The sequence below is a fragment of the Dermacentor andersoni genome, chromosome 1 (genome assembly GCF_023375885.2).
Source record: "Dermacentor andersoni chromosome 1, qqDerAnde1_hic_scaffold, whole genome shotgun sequence".
NCBI classification, from domain to species: domain Eukaryota; kingdom Metazoa; phylum Arthropoda; class Arachnida; order Ixodida; family Ixodidae; genus Dermacentor; species Dermacentor andersoni.
Window position 1 is genome coordinate 394,059,920 of NC_092814.1, and position 16,245 is coordinate 394,076,164.

The following is a 16,245-nucleotide window of genomic DNA, read 5'->3' on the forward strand; positions in this document are numbered from 1 at the left end:
TCGTCTACTGAACCTAATACTACAGTTAGACACTATAAAATCAACCGGTCCTGATGGTATGCCCAATTCTTTTCTCGTTCGTTATTCACTGTGGTCTGCTCGCTACCTAACCATCATCTTTCAAAAGTCCCTCAATACCGGCATTTTTCCATCCTTATGGAAGCTGGCCAAAGTACATCCATTATTCAAATCTCGTAATAAGCAGCTCTTATCTAATTATAGACCTATTTCATTAACATCATATTCATGTAAGATGCTGGAGCACATAATTCACAAACATACAGTGGAATTTCTGGAATCTAATAACATGCTTTCTAACTTTCAGCATGGTTTTAGTAAAGGTTTCAGCACCTTAACACAACTAGTTGAATCCTCACACGACATCCTCTGCGCTCTTGATATCGGCACCCAGGTCGACACTACATTTATAGATTTTTCCAATGCTTTCGATACTGTACTGCATTCTAATCTCTTAATCAAGCTTAACATGATCTTGAAAAATTCTGAATTGGTTAGTTGGATTGCCAGTTTCATTTCTAATCGGTCACAATTCGTATGTTATAATTAAACTAATTCTTCTTCTGTTGACGTGTCATCTGGTGTACGCCAAGGGTCGGTTCTTGGTCCTTTACTATTTATACTATACATCAATAACTTAACTCGAAACGTCACTTCACACATACGCCTTTATGCGGACGACTGTGTTTTGTATCGCGTGATTAACACACCAGAAGATCATCTTGAACTAAATTCCTCATTTGTCAGCTTCTGTACCTGGTGCAACACTTGACAAATGAAAAATAAATTTTACTAAAACTGTGATAATGTCATTTTCTAATAGTGCCTCTCCTTCATTGAGCAATTACACTTTCAACGACTTATCCTTGCACAGGATCTCAGAATACAAGTATCTTGGCGTCATATTTACCACTAACATGTCCTGGTCAAAACGCATTAATTTCATTTGCACTAAAGCACTCCGGAAGCTCGGGTATTTGAGGCGCAATTTCAACAATTTTCCAAAGGAAACAAAGTTACTAATGTATAAAACTTTAATTCGCCCAATCCTAGATTATGCTTCTCCTGTCTGGAACCCTCATAAGCAGTGCGACATTAACTCCACTGTGAGCATGCAATGTAAATCTATTGGTTTATATATCGTCGCTATGATCACTATTTTTCACCCTCTCGTGCCTTATCTTCATTGAACCTAACCCCTTTATCCATACGCCGTCACATTGAGTCATTGAAATTTCTGCATGGCATCGCCAATTTTTCTTATCGTGTCTCACATCCCATATATATTCCTTCAGACATTCCTCGGCCAAGTATGAGTCACCGTATCCTTAATATTAAGCTTTACTTTGCTCGATTTAATAAATTTAAATACAGCTTTTTCCCACGTACTATTGAATTCTGGAACTTAATTCCCGGAATAATTAGGTCACTGCCATTAAACGATTTTCTGTTAAAAGTTAACCACACCTGATTTTGATGATGATGTGTGGAGTTTTATGGCGCAAGGGCCAGGTTTGGCCAAAGAGCGCCAAGCCAATGGTAATTATATCAAAGTCAAGCAATATATTACGAGCAATGAATGTTATGGGGCTGTAACGGGGCCTAAAAGGTGGTCACTGTAAAGTGTTTAAGAGCTACATGTAATAAAACTATGACAATGACTATGAAGTGTGCCAAGGACGCGAAATGTGCATTGTAAAAGAGTTACAATGTACGATTGGTCATTTGGATAAAAATTCGAAAAGCACTACTGCCCTAACAGATTCCTTGAAGCGCAAGGACCTGAAGGCGTGTGCTGTACAAAGACTAATATCACCGCACCATCCTCTGCAGAGAGGATGTGCTACGAAACATTTGGACTATTAACATGCAAGACCACATCTTTCATGAAATCCTGGACAGCTTTGGTGGCAAAAGGGGTTCTTTGCCTATAAACATAGCAGGAGGGAAAGGGAGACAATAACGGTATGCTAGAGGAAAATGTTTGCTTCTTTCTCTTTCGGCTTCCCGACACTACACCAGGACGTGGAGGACGGTGAGCCTTTCACCACATCTACCACAGGTAGGAGGGTCGTTGCCAGTAAGCAGAAAATTGTGAGTACCATATGTGTGTCCTATTCTGAGTCTACAGAATAGGACATCAGTCCGTCTTGTTTTTGTAACGGGGGGCCAGAAACCTAGCCTTGGCTTAATCAAATGGAGCTTATTATTTGTTTCATTGTCCCACAAGCGTTGCCAGTGGCTTCGCAGATTCTTCCGTAAGAGAGGCTTCAGATCTATGACTGGGACAGCAGCCGTAGGAATAATAGCCTGCGAGGTGATTGATGTAGCCATGTCGTCAGCTAGTACATTCCCCTCGATGCCTCTATGGCCAAGTACCCAGCATATAATGACATGCTGGTTAGACATATACGCTCTACAGAGAATGGAATAGAGCTCAGTAAGTACAGGGTTTCTGTTTGCAGAGTGACTTCAAGGCTTTTACGACACTTAAGGAGTCTGTAAATATAATTGTTTTTTGAAGATTTGATTTTCTGATATGTTTCACAGCCGACAATAGTTCATGGGCCTCAGCCGTAAATATACTCGTTTCAGGGTGCAGTACACCGGATTCCGAGAAGGATGGACCAATGGCTGCGTAGGACACCCCGGCATGCGACTTAGAAGCGTCTGTGTAAAACTCTGTGCACGAGTACTTGTACTGGAGCTCCAAGAAATGTGTTTTGACATGTGTCTCTGGCGCATTTTAGTGACCTCTACAAAGGACGTGTCACACTCTATCAGCTGCCACTGCCATGGCGCCAACAGTTTCGCTGGAGCCATAAGACAATGTTCAAGTACCGGAACACCCATTTCCTCACTGAGGTTCCTTGCACGCAAAGAGAACGGTCTTCTCGCTGCAGGTCGGTTATTGCAGAGTATGGCATTGGTCATATCGTTTATGCATGAATAAGAGGGATGTTCGCGGTTAGAATTTACTTTGAGGAAATATGTAAAACTGCTATATGATCTCAGAAAATGGAGTGACCATACATTTGCTTCTGCATAAAGGCTTTGTACGGGGCTTGTCCTGAAGGCTCCGGTCGCGAGGCGGATTCCTAAATGATGGACAGGATCCAACATCTTTAGAGCACTTGGTGTAGCGGACTGATTGATATACTATAGCGCCATAGTCAAGACGTGAGCCGACAAGACACCTCATCATCATCATCAGCCTGGTTACGCCCACTGCAGGCCAAAGGCCTCTCCCATACTTCTCCAACTACCCCGGTCATGTACTAATTGTGGCCATGTTAATCCTCCAAACTTCCTAATCTCATCTGCCCACCTAACTTTCTGTCGCCCCCTGCTACGCTTCCCTTCCCTCGGAATCCAGTCCGTAACCCTTAATGACCATCGGTTATCTTCCCTCCTCATTACATGTCCTGCCCATGCCCATTTCCTTTTCTCGATTTCAACTAAGATGTCATTAACGCGCGTTTGTTCCCTCACCCATTCTGCCCTTTTCTTATCCCTTAACGTTACACCTATCATTCTTCTTTCCATAGCTCGTTGCGTCGTCCTCAATTTAAGTAGAACCCTTTCCGTAAGCCTCCAGGTTTCTGCCCCGTACGTGAGTACTGGTAAGACACAGCTGTTGTACACTTTTCTCTTGAGGGATAATGGCAACCTGCTGTTCATGATCTGCGAATGCCTGCCAAACGCACCCAAGCCCATTCTTATTCTTCTGATTATTTCACTCTCATGATCCGGATCAGCAGTCACTACCTGTCCTAAGTAGATGTATTCCCTTACCACTTCCAGTGCCTCGCTACCTATCGTAAACTGCTTTCCCTTCCGAGACTGTTAAACATTACTTTAGTTTTCTGCAGATTAATTTTTAGTCCCACCCTTCTGCTCTGCCTCTCCAGTTGAGTGAGCAGGCATTGCAGTTGGTCCCCTGAGTTACTAAGCAAGGCAATATCATCAGCGAAGCGCAAGTTACTAAGGTATTCTCCATTTACTTTTATCCCCAATTCTTCCCAATCCAGGTCTCTGAATACCTCCTGTAAACACGCTGTGAATAGCATTGGAGAGATCGTATCTCCCTGCCTGACGCCTTTCTTTATTGGGATTTTGTTGCTTTCTTTATGGAGGACTACAGTGGCTGTGGAGCCGCTATAGATATCTTTCAGTATATTTACGTACGGCTCGTCTACACCCTGGTTCCGCAATGCCTCCATGACTGCTGAGGTTTCGACTGAATCAAACGCTTTCTCGTAATCAATGAAAGCTATATATAATGGTTGGTTATATTCCGTACATTTCTCTATCACCTGTGTGAATATGATCTATTGTTGAGTAGCCTTTACTGAATCCTGCCTGGTCCTTTGGTTGACGGAAGTCTAAGGTGTTCCTGATTCTATTTGCAATTACTTTAGTAAATACTTTGTAGGTAACGGACAGTAAGCTGATCGGTCTATAATTTTTCAAGTCATTGGCATCCCCTTTCTTATGGATTAGGATTATGCTAGCGTTCTTCCAAGATTCCGGTACGCTCGAGGTCATGAGGCATTGTGTATACAGGGTGGCCAGTTTTTCTCGAACAATCTGCCCACCGTCCTTCAAGAAATCTGCTGCTACCTGATTCTCCCCAGCTGCCTTTCCCCTTTGCATAGCTCCCAAGGCTTTCTTTACTTCTTCTGTCGTTACCTGAGGGATTTCGAATTCCTCTAGACTATTCTCTCTTCCATTATCATCGTGGGTGCCCCTCGTACTTTATAAGCCTCTATAGAACTCTTCAGCCACTTGAACTATCTCATCCATATTAGTAATGATATTGCCGGCTTTGTCTCTTAACGCATACATCTGATTCTTGCCAATTCCTAGTTTCTTCTTCACTGCTTTTAGGCTTCCTCCATTCCTGAGTGCTTGTTCAATTCTATCCATATTATACTTCCTTATGTCAGCTGTCTTAGGCTTGTTGATTAACTTCGATAGTTCTGCTAGTTCTATTCTAGCTTTAGGGTTAGAGGCTTTCATACATTGGCGTTTCTTGATCATATCTTTCGTCTCTTGCGATAGCCCACTGGTATCCTGTCTAACGGAGTTACCGCCGACTTCTATTGCAGACTCCTTAATGATGCCCACAAGATTGTGGTTCATTGCTTCAACACTAAGGTCCTCTTCCTGAGTTAAAGCCGAATACCTGTTCTGTAGCTTGATCTGGAATTCCTCTATGTTCCCTCTTACCGCTAACTCATTTATCGGCTTCTTATGTACCAGTTTCTTCCGTTCCCTCCTCAGGTCTAGACTACTTCGAGTTCTTACCATCCTGCGGTCACTGTGGCGCACCTTACCGAGCACGTCCACATCGTGTTTGATGCCAGGGTTAGCGCAGAGTATGAAGTCTATTTCATTTCAAGTCTCGCCGTTCGGGCTCCTCCACGTCCACTTTCGGCTATCCCGCTTGCGGAAGAAGGTATTCATTATCCCTAGACACCTATACAGACAAAACACCTATGCAAGTTCAAAAGACATTTCCTGTCACTGCCCCATGTTGTACTTGATAGAAGTTTCAATATGATTATTGTTTTGAGGCACTTATCGTTCAAGTATTTAATATGCGGGATGAATGTCAGTTTCGAATCCAGTATAATGCCGAGAAACTTGTGTTCGGCGCTTACAGGCAATCTGCTACCAGAGAGCTCAATAGCAGGACGTGGTACTATTCCTGTCTTATTTGTGAAAAGAACGCAGGTACTTTTCTGTAGGCTCAACCTGAAACCGCTTTCGTCAGCCCATTTCGCCACTTTATTTAAGGCATGCTGGACATGGCATTCGCAGATAGTTAAGTTGCATGATTTAAAACCAAGCTGCACATCATCTACATATACAGAGTATGACATCGTTCGTGGGATAGCCATGCCCAAAGAATTCATTTTCACAATAAAGAGTGTGCAGCTTAGCACACCACCTTGTGGTACACCAGTCTCTTGGGTGTAAGACATCGACAAGGCATGGCCCACCCTTACACGAAATGTGCGGTTAGAAAGGTAACTTTCGATGATACTCAGCATACTGCCGCGGATACCCATAGTGGAAAGGTCTCGGATAATACCAAAGTGCCATGTGGTGTCATATGCTTTCTCCAAATCAAGAAATACGGAGAGGAAGAACTGTTTGTGTATGAAGGCATCCCTTATATTTGCCTCAATACGGACCAGGTGGTTTGCGGTCGACCTGCCTTCTCTAAAGCCACACTGGTAAGAATCTAATTGTCCGTTGCTCTCAAGGAGATATACTAAGCGCCGGTTTATCATCTTTTCAAAAAGCTTGCAAAGACAGCTTGTCAAAGCGATAGGTCTGTAACTACTAGGCAAGGACGGGTCCTTACCTTGTTTGAGTATAGGTATTATTATAGCTTCTTTTCAATAAGATGGCATATATCCAGCCGCCCACATGACATTATAAAGTGAGAGGAGTGTTTTCTGTTCTTCAGGGTGGAGGGACTTGATCATTTGATATATGATACGGTCATCACCTGGCGCTGAGCTGTTGCAACATGCAAGAGAAGTTTTAAGCTGAGCTAAACTGAACGGGCGGTTGTAATCTTCATAATGGCCACATTTCCTATCAAGGGGCTGTCGCTCTGCACGTTCTTTGAACTTGAGGAATGATTGCGTGTAATGAGATTCACTGGAGATATAGGCAAAGTGTTCACCCAGACAATCTGCCTGGTCTTCCAGGTGATCTCCTTGGGTACTTAATAAGGACAGGGGGTTCGTCTCCCGGCCTTTCACCAACCTTTCACTAACCAGTATCCCATGCAAAATATTACACTAACTACACTTATTACACTAATTACACTAACTACCTTTCACTAACCAGTATCCCATGCAAAATATTAGAACATATCCTATATTCACAGCTTGCTAACTTTCTTGAGTCAAATTCATTTTTTTCAAGTTCACATCATGGCTTTCGAAAAACATATTCTTGTGAAACGCAGCTGGCTTCCTTCATACATAAGCTACACCTAATTCTTGATACTCGTTCAATGGCGGATTGCATTTTCATAGACTACTCCAAAGCTTTCGATAAAGTGTCTCACAAACTGCTACTTCACAAACTACAGCTCATGAACATTGACCCCAAACTTCTTGCTTGGATTGAGTGTTTCCTTAAAAACCGTTCACAATACGTGTCAGCTAATAATCTTAACTCTCACTCGAACCCTGTCCATTCCGGCGTCCCACAAGGCTCCGTCCTCGGGCCTCTTCTTTTTCTAATCTATATCAACGACTTGCCTTCTTCTGTTTCCTCTGATATCCATTTATTTGCGGATGACTGCGTAATCTTCAGAGAAATAACAAGCAGTGACGATGTAACCGCTCTTCAGACTGACCTGAACGCTATTTCATTGTGGTATAAAACATGGCTAATGGAACTTAACATCACAAAATGTAAATCTCTTCGTGTATCAAGAACTTGCAACAGTATCCCCACTTATTCCTTAGATCATGTCCTCTTAGAGTCGGTAGGCTCATACAAGTACCTTGGTGTACACATCACTTCCACTCTCACTTGGTCTGCACATATCACATACATAATTAACAATGCTAATCGTATGCTTGGCTACATCCGCCGCAACTTTTCTAAAGCGCCCTCTTCCCTCAAACTGCTGTTGTACAAAACATTAATACGTCCGAAACTAGAGTACGCCGCATCCATCTGCGACCCTCATCATGAAAACCTAATATATTCACTAGAAATGGTCCAAAATAACTCGGTTCGCTTCATTCTTTCCAACTATAACAGGACCGCTAGCATATCTTTAATGAAATCAAGCCTTAATCTACCATCCCTAGCCTCACGTCGCAAAGCGTTTCGTATCTGTCTGTTCCATAAGATGTTTCATCATCCACACCTGCGTAGCGAATTAATCCCTCCCCCACGTCACCTATCATCTCGATTAGATCATGCCTACAAGGTCGGTGTCCCATTTTGTAGAACAAACGCTTTCTTCCAGTCATTTATACCTCGTACAGCAACAGAGTGGAATCACCTTCCCGCACTGACAGCCACCATCGAAGATTACCAGCTTTTCAAGAACGCCTTAGCTAATATTGTATGAGTAGACACACTTGTTAACTTTTATTGCAATACTCCTATTCCTTGTATCACATTTCCTATTTTTTCTTGTTTTGTATGCCTGTAACCACTCCCCTCTCCAATGCCAATGGCCCTGAGGGTACATGAAATAAATAAATAAATAAATAAATAAATTTACCCTATTCCACACCATTGTCTCATCTTTGTAAGAATTTATCCCGGATATGTAACGCTCCCAGCTCTCTCTCTTTGCACGTCGACGTGTTCTGCTGCCTTGTGCTTTGACCTGTTTAAAATTAAAAAGATTTTCAGCTGTTGGAGAATTGCGAAGCAATCCCCAAGCTTTGTTTTGATTTTTGCGTGCTTTTCGACATTCGTCATTCCACCATGGGATGCGACGGTTCTTTGCCAGTCCGTTAAATTGTTTAATGCATTTCGTTGCAGCGTCAATAATAAAACCAGTTAGGTATGTCACAGCATCGTCTATATTAAAATAAGAAATGTCGTCCTTGCCTAAATATGTGAGTTCTCGAAACAGTTCCCAATTTGCTGATTCGAGGTTCCATCGAGGGAAATGGGGCGAGCATCTATCCGGTTTTGATAGATTTAGTGTAATTGGGAAGTGGTCACTCCCATAGGGGTTCTTGAGAACGGACCACTCCAGGTACGGAAATAATGAGCTCGAAGCTATGCTCAAGTCTATGGACGAGTATGTTTTATGTGTAACGTTGTAGTACGTTGGTTCCTTTTTGTTCGATAAACATGCACCTGAAGAAAACAGAAAATTTTCTATCAGGCGCCCACGCGCATCGGAACGCGTGTCACCCCACAGGGGGCTATGTGCATTTAGATCGCCAACGACTATATATGGCGGAGGAAGTTCATCGATGATGCTTTCGAACTCTTGTTTTTGTAAGTTGACAAGAAGGAGAGATGTACATCGAAGTAACCGTGATTAGCTTACCGAATAGCACAGCTCGTACTGCAACTGCCTCGAGGGGGGTCCGGAGATTTATTTGCTGACATGCTACGCCCTTATCGATTATTATGGCTACACCCCCTGACGAGGTGAGTGCATCATCATGGTCTTTGCGGAAAATGGCATATTGCCTTAGAAAGTTGGTGTTGGTTAATTTCAGGTGTGCCTCTTGAACACACAGCAACTTGGGATTGTGTTTGTGTAGGAGTTCTCTAATGTCGTCGAGGTAATGGAGAAGTCCTCTCACATTTCATTGGAGTATTTGTGTATCCATTATGCTATATGTGTTGGGTGCTGTGTGTTGAAGAGACGAGGATTAGCTCACGGGCCTTTTTCAGGCGCTGTGACCGGAGTTTTGTCTCTTTTGGAGGGATCGAGAGTGCGTCGCCGCTCCTTAGGCGCTAGTGGCGCCGTCTTGCTGGTGGTTGTGTCCATCGCCTCCTGCGAGGCTCTGGACACGCGCTCTTCCGAGCGCTTTGTTTGGCGCGAAGGGCTCGGTACGTTGGACGAGGCTTTTGAGGTCACCTGCCCGGAGGTAGATGGCCCTGTCTGCTGGCTTGGCGTAGCAGCGCTAGCTGCAGCCGCCGGGGGGGGGGGGGGGGGGGGGCGGATGGCGTCACTGCCGCCTCACTGGGTGTGGGACGGTCAGCCGCCGGAGACCGTTGTGGCGCTGCCCCCTTACGCGCCACTTCGGCAAAGGTCTTCTTTGGCAGGAAGGAAACCTGCCTGCGTGCTTCCTTGAAACTTATATTTTCCTTTACTTTGATCGTTACAATCTCTTTCTCCTTTTTCCAAGATGGGCACGACCGCGAGTACGCGGCGTGCTCCCCATCACAGTTCACACAGTGGAGAGTGTTTTCACACAAATCAGCGGAGTGCTCATGAGCACTGCATTTTGCACAGCTTTGGCGGCCGCGGCAGTTCGATGAGCTGTGGCCAAATCGCTGGCATTTAAATAATCTCAGAGGGTTTGGGACATATGGTCTCACCCGGAGCTTCACATATCCTGTCTCAATACTCTCAGGGAGCACACTTGAACCAAAGGTAAGAATTAGATGTTTTGTTTTAATCTCTTTTCCATCGCGCCTTAGCAGAATTCTCTTAACATTGAATACGTTTTGATCGCTCCAGCCTTCTAATAGTTCAACGTCCGTAAACTACATCAGGTCACCATCCGAAACTACACCACGGGTGGTGTTCATCGTGCGGTGCGCGGTAACTGTCACTGGGACATCTCCTAAAGATAGAAGGTTAGGCAGTTTCTTGTGTTGCTTTTTGTCGCGGAGCACCAAAAGGAAATCACCGCTAGCCATCTTTGATGCTTTATAACCTGGTCCAAATGCCTGAGTTAGGGTTTTTGAAACAACAAAAGGTGAGATTGTTCGTGCTTGTTTTCCTTGTTTTTCAGAATGGATTACATGAAATCGCGGCAAAGTTTCTTTTTGGCGTCCAAAAAATTCAAAGATGTCTTCGGTGCGCCCCCTTTTCAGGGAGCGATCAGATAGTGGAGGGAAAGAACTAGCCATAAGTGGGAGTGTATTTTTCGGCAGTAGCGCCAGCCACCCACCATGGAGCCCAACAGGGGGACGCTGCAGGGCCTGTAAAACAGGGCCTACAAACGCCAGCACTACGCTACCACTATAACCAAATATGACATAACCCAGGTTGGCTACTCACACAAGGTTAACCCTTGCTGCCAGGAAGATCGGAAGTAATAAAGAAATGAGAAAGAGACAGGAAAGATCAAAAGTCAGAGAAAGACGAAGGCTGGAGGGAGAGAGAGACAGGAAAAGGCAACTACCGATTTCCCCCGGTTGGGTCAGTCCGGGGGTGCCGTCTATGTGAAGCAGAGGCCAAAGGGGTGTGTTTCCTCTGCCGGGGGGGCCTTAAAGGTCCAAACACCCAGCATCAGCTCAACCGCCAGGATCCCCCTTTCCCCAGACACGGCTAAGCCGCGCACGGCTACACGCGGGAGGGTCCAACCCTCGTGTGCTCGGGTACGTGGTGTCTCAACACACCAAACGCCTGCTGGCGCAGACGCCCCTGCGGGGCCACACCTGATTTTATGTATTTTCTTGTTGTTACAGTGTATTTACTCATTCTCGTTTTTGTACTGACTCTCAGAATTGTTGTTATTTTGAGTTTCATTTGTGTCATCTGCCTTATTTCTTGTTAATATTTAATATGTTATTGTTTACTTGTTTTTTTTGTTGTATGATTTCTTTTTTTCTAACCCACTCCTGCAATATTCCCATAAAGTGGCTGCAGTATGTATAAATTAAAAATATGACATGACTAATAAAATGTGATCCCTTCGGTTTCTTTCTTTCTCGTTGATTACAAAGAAATTCTCTAGATACCTGCAGCATAGATGCCTTCAGTTAGCATGTGTAGGTTTTTTAACCAGTTGCGTTAAACCAAAAAGTTTAAGCAAAGGTGGCACCAGCTGCAGGAAATATCTTCCACACCCGCCGCCAAGGCTGTGAGTGGGGCTTCTGGCTAGTACCCCAAAGGTTGGATGTCATCGATGCTGTAAACATAACTACCCCACAAAGTGGATGTGAAACGGGCGCCGTGGAACCGCAAATAATGAGTGCATCGCACGCCTGATGTGAAGACGCGTGTTCGTATCCGACCTAAAGCAAATTCTTTCTTCATCCACCATTACTTGCTTTTGTTTCTGGTTTCTTTAAATCAATTAAAATCTATAATCAATTCTACCTATAATGTCCTTGGTATCATTGTTTTTTTTTTTGCTTCCTATGACATGACTAATAAAATGTGAACCCCTCGGTTTCTTTCTTTCTTGTTCATTATAAAGCCATTGTCTCAATACCTGCAGCATAGATGCCTTCAGTTAGCGTGTGTATGTTTGTTAACCAGTTGCGTTCAACCAAAAACTCTAAGCAAAAGTGGCGCCAGCAACAAGAAAGATATTTCACACCCACAGCCAAGGCTGTGAGTAGGGCTTCTGGCTAATACCCCAAAGGTTTGATGTCATCGATGCTGTGAAGATAATTGCCCCACAAAGTGGATGTTAAAAGGGTGCCGTGGAACCGCAATTAATGAGAGCATCGCACGCCTAATGCGATGAGGCGTGTTCGTTTCCGACCTACAGCAAATTCTTTCTTCATCCACCATTATCTGCATTTGTTTCTGGTTTCTTTATATCAATTAAAATCTATAAGCAATTCTTCCTATAAAGTCCTTGGAATCATTGTTTTTTTGTTGCTTCCTATGACATGACAAATAAAATGTGAACCCGTCGGTTTCTTTCTTTCTTGTTCATTATAAAGCCATTGTCTCCATACCTGCAGCATAGATCCCTTCAGTTAGCGTGTGTACGTTTGTTAACCAGTTGCGTTCAACCAAAACGTCTAAGCAAAAGTGGCACCAGCAGCAGGAGAAATCTTCCACACCCACAGCCAAGGCTGTTAGTAGGGCTTCTGGCTAATACCCCAAAGGTTGGATGTCATCAATGCTATAAACATAACTACCCCAGAAAGTGGATGTTAAACGGGCGCCGTGGAACCGCAAATAATGAGTGCATCGCATGCCTGATCTGAAGACGCGTGTTCGTTTCCGACCTACAGCTAATTCTTTCTTCATCCACCATTACCTGCATTTGTTTCTGGTTTCTTTAAATCAAATAAAATCTATAAGCAATTCTACCTATAATGTCCTTGGTATCATTGTTTTTTTGTTGCTTCCTATGACATGACAAATAAAATGTGAACCCCTCGGTTTCTTTCTTACTTGTTCATTATAAGCCATTGTCTCGATACCTGCAGCACAGATGCCTTCAGTTGGCGTGTGTACATTTGTTAACCAGTTGCGTTCAACCAAAACGTCTAAGCAAAAGTGGCACCAGCAGCAGGAGAAATCTTCCACACCCACAGCCAAGGCTGTTAGTTGGGCTTCTGGCTAATACCCCAAAGGTTGGATGTCGTCGATGCTGCAGTCATAACTACCCCACGAAGTGGATGTGAAACGGGCGCCGCTGTACCGCAAATAATGAGTGCATCGCACGCCTGATGTGAAGGCGCGTGTTCCTTTCCGACCTACAGCAAATTCTTTCTTCATCCACCATTATCTGCATTTGTTTGTGGTTTCTTTAAATCAATTAAAATCTATAAGCAATTCTACCTATAATTTCATTGGTATCATTGTTTTTTTGTTGCTTCACTCTAAAAACAAAGAGAGTGCCGGGCACTCTCTTTGAGGGAGTAGCGGCTTGTCCCATATTTCACTCTCTTTTCGAGAGTAGATCGACCCTCTTTGAGAGATAGTAGGTCAACTCCTGTTGACAGAGTTTTGTTACTCCACCGCAAGGGATTGCTAGTACTCTTCTGCAGAGTGATAATACTCTTCCCACAGGGAGTGCTAGTACTCTTCCGCAGAGTGCTAATACTCTCACCGCAGGGGTAATGGCACTCCACCAGACCGAGTACTTCTACTCCCCCAAGCAGAGTGTTAGTACTCTTCCCAATACCCTCTTAGCGAAGTCCTGGCCACGTATGCAGGCAGGAAATCAGATCAAATTAGGGTCGCTGATACACCGTTCCCTAGGCGGCTGCTCAGAGTCAGTGGCCCAATTCCAAGCGGCCTTTAGAATAGGCGTGAGCAATGTTATGCAGGATTTTAAAGTAATTTTTCCTGACTATTTGCTGCCTACCATGAGGCGTGAGTGCTCGGAATCGGGCTATGCGTATGTGTCCCGAACGCCACTGCGGAGAAAAAAAAAGGTAATTAACATTCAATCCGCAATTAACTTCGCACATTTCACAATCAGGAGACACAAAATTTAATTAGAACACAATAGTCGAGGGAATCACATACTTATGGAGAACCACATTGCTCTATACATCACGGGGATTCGAACCCGCGTACACTCGCATCTATACAATTCAAAGCACACATCTTAACCATTACACCACAGAGCCACCACGCTCAGTCGTCTTCTTTTAGAGGTTATATACACAACAGTGGAGTTTCTCTGCAGTGTGCTGTGCTGTTGTGTACTGGAATACGTTTGCGTTTGCATCATTTCCATTCCTTGCTACGACTAACGAAGGAATACAACGTAGACGACGACGTGAGAACTATTCACGGCTTGTCGTCACCCCAGGAAAATAACAAATGTGCCGTTCAGCTCACGATCGAGTGCTTTTCGAGTCCATGCATTATATGTTCTCCGAAAATACGCTGATACAAAGTATCGTGCCAACCATCCACGTATGTGAATTTAAGTCGCGCGTATACTGGTGAGCATTTCTGTTTATTTTTTCCGCCAGTTCCATTCGTATGTGGTCAACTGCGACGCCAGTACCAGGCATTTCGACGTGCCTCACGCTGCCGTGTAGGCGTTCTTTTCAAGTGCATTAGTTTAGAGTTTGGTTCAGTCCGCTGTGAGCTGTTGTCCTGCATTAGCAGCGGATCGTTAGCGTTTTCAAGAGCATGCATTCCAGCATTTGGAGACTGCTTATGCCGATAGCCGCGTCACATGCATTGGCACGCATGTTTAAATGACTAGTGTGTCCACTTGTTACGCGTGCACTGCTCGTATCCTGTGGCAGTGCTCGTTCAAAAAGCTTCGAAGACCATCTACATTCATACGTGTGTTCAATATATATGCACAGGATGGACTTGTTGGCTAGTTGGTTGAGCATTTTAGAAGAAACAGCGCAACACAAGGACGACGCAAAAACATGGACCACACCACGAAGCGCTGGTTTGGTTGATGCTTTTTTTCGTCCTGGTGTTTGCGCAGTTTCTTCTTCCACGATACACGCGCACCACAGGTACGCGAAAGTTTAGGAGCATAGGGCGTTAACTTTGTTTTCCCCGTTTCCTCTCAGTGTCAATGGCACAATGCGTTGCCCGGAATTGCGCGCGCTTACCCCCATATTCAGAAATGAATCATAACTTGAAGCCCATGCTTGGCTTGATCTAAATGACGCAAGTCGTGAACGCACCAAACAAAAGGCAGTGAGCGTCTGGGGGACGTTCGCACCAGGCGTCGTTTATATAAAGTCAAGCATGAGCTTCGTATTAATATACATTTCTGAATACGGGGGTTAGTCATCTACTTCTCACAGAAAATGTCGAAGAAACGCCCACCAAAACCAGGCACATTCGTAAACTTAACTAGGCAATACGAAGCTCCATAGAAAAAGAGTGGTATTAAAAGCTTTCAATATTTTTCTTTACTCCAAAATGGTTGCGCTCTCGTGGCTTCAATGTACAGAGATAGTGTAGCGTTAGCTAAAAAGCATGAATTTCCGAACTCCATGCCAAAATAAGCTTGTAAAATTATTTAGGTGCTAGAATCCAGGGTTTGTAGCGATCCTTGAAAACCCTTTATTTCTAAAATGCCATTTTCAAGGCATTGAAAACCCTGGAATTTTTAGAAGTACTGGAAAGTCCTTAAATTTGTACACTTGGGTAGACTTAGCAGACATTGCCAAGCGTTTTTTTCCCTTCTGTGACACTCTTCGCATGTCACAGAGAATTGTCTGTGGAGGTAATAGAAGGAAAGCGACATCGTTAAAGTTGGAATTACAAAGGAGCTGCAGATACCAGTTTTAGGCACATGGAACCGGCGACAAATGTACTTGGAGGAGCAGAAGCAGGAAGCTCAACAGTTGAGGCATTCAAAGAAAAGCCGTGATGAGTAAATTGAGAGCTACAGACACAATAAAAGGAAATTACAAATGACTATTGCTTATTTGGTGGTGAAAAGCTGAGGCAACAGATGACATCCCATACACTGTCAAACCAAACAGTATTCAAAAACTGCAAATGTTGCAGGTCCAAGTAGTTAATTGTGCTATTGGAGAAAAACTTTGAGTGCTTTTTTGAAATGCTTCCTTGTGTGCGTTTAGTGATGGGTGGTGAAAGGCAAATTAGCAGTCTTTCAAATGTTTGAAATCAGTGAAATGCGATTTGTTTTGTATTCTTTTGTTTGCATTAAAGTTAACGATGTTGTTGAACAAGTTATTGCCTGTCCAAACTACTAAAAAAATCGCACGAGGTCCTTGAAGTTACTGTGTCGGGGCCTCGAAAGTTCTTGAAAACCATTGCATTTTTTTCTTCAATATTGCTACGAACCCAGTAGAACAACTGTCATGGAGTAAAAACCTTGGCTGAACAGG